The sequence below is a fragment of the Hippocampus zosterae genome, chromosome 19 (genome assembly GCF_025434085.1).
Source record: "Hippocampus zosterae strain Florida chromosome 19, ASM2543408v3, whole genome shotgun sequence".
Lineage (NCBI taxonomy): Eukaryota > Metazoa > Chordata > Actinopteri > Syngnathiformes > Syngnathidae > Hippocampus > Hippocampus zosterae.
In genome coordinates, this window is record NC_067469.1 from 8,777,451 (window position 1) to 8,778,824 (window position 1,374).

The 1,374-nt window shown below is 44.4% G+C and overlaps 1 protein-coding gene across 2 annotated transcripts in view; it reads right to left on the reverse strand.

The window, feature by feature from the left end:
* The window catches only part of LOC127592643 (prospero homeobox protein 1-like), a 37,164-nt gene extending 35,792 nt beyond the window's left edge, over nucleotides 1–1,372 (reverse strand). Inside the window, exon 1 of one of the 2 annotated variants that reach the window (XM_052053571.1) lies at nucleotides 1,006–1,372. The gene's annotated coding sequence lies outside the window, so the exon portion shown is untranslated. The other variant, XM_052053572.1, reaches the window with a different exon arrangement.
* Between the last annotated feature and the right edge of the window lie 2 nt (nucleotides 1,373–1,374).

Consider the following 1,374-nt stretch of genomic DNA (forward strand, 5'->3'; position numbering starts at 1 on the left):
CAAACTGACGAATACACACACTTCAGATGAATAAAAACAACAACAAGAAATTAGGTGTTCGCTGATGCCAGATGAATTTCTGATGATGCTGCCAAAGGAAGAATTTGACTTCTTTCTTGTTTTTTTTTTTTTTTTTTTAAATTTATTAGGCCTTCAGTATCGCCATGAGTATTATTTAGATCTCGGACAGGAGATGAAACTTCTCTTTAGATGCAACAAAAAGAAAACAAGGAGGGAGGGAAAAACTTGATCACCAGGAACCTTGACAATGGAGCTGGAAATAGTCACCAGCACTCGCACCTGTCTTTTGGGAGCCAGCACCTGTCTACCACAAAACACACACGCACATACACACACACGCACACACGCGCGCACAGACACACTCCGTATGCCCGATAAATTTCCCTTTCCTATCCACAAAAAAAAACTAACATGGTGGAATACAATACAATTTAAACCTCAAGGTGTAGTACTCCATAAATAATAAGAATAACTACAAATAAAATAAAAACGATTATAACATTATAATAATTCAATTAAAGTGACAGGCCACCAAATACAACAACCGCAGCAGCAACAATTCGAAGTGGACGTGCGGCAGTTTGAAAGCTGGGTCTTGTATTTGTATTATTAGGAGGAAAATCGTGCCCCATAGAAACACACACACACGCGCACAAACACACGCACGCGCACGCACACACGCACAAATGCGATAGAAACAGACTTTTCCAGCACATGAACTTACTTTCAACTTTCCCGAATCTGAAACTTCATCCTCACTGAAAAAAACACCCCAAAACTTTGGCAGCAAATTTTCCCAAAAGTAACGAAAACGACCATCATTTCCCTCCGGGGGTCGGGGGGCTATTTTAACTGCGTTAATGATACTTAAATCGTTATTTTTAAAATGTGCGTTTCTTTTTTTGTTGTTGTTTTTTTTTCCTCCCCCTGACCGCCCACCGGCGCTCACCGAGAGGGGAGGTATCCGACGACAAGGTTACTTACCCCCGCAGATGATGATGATGATGACGACGAAGAGGAGGAGGAAGAGGCGGAGGAGGGGGTTACCAAAAAAAAAATCACACTGACACGCTCCACGACAAAAGATAGACAAGATCACCGCTTGTGCCTGGATGCTCGGTTGGCTGGGATGAAAAGAAAAGACAACTAACAAGAACACACGCACCCCCAAAAAAAAGCGACTGTAGGAAGATGCGAGGAGCTCTTTTGGCTGCCTTCCCCTCTTGCCGGACGCCCAAATTGAGATCGGTGTGTGTGTGGTAAGTGCGAGAAAAGGAGAGCGCGAGCGCGCGTCTGTTTTGTCTGGATGGACCAGGAGGACTGGATGCAGCGGTGCGCTCCTCCCCGGCCACT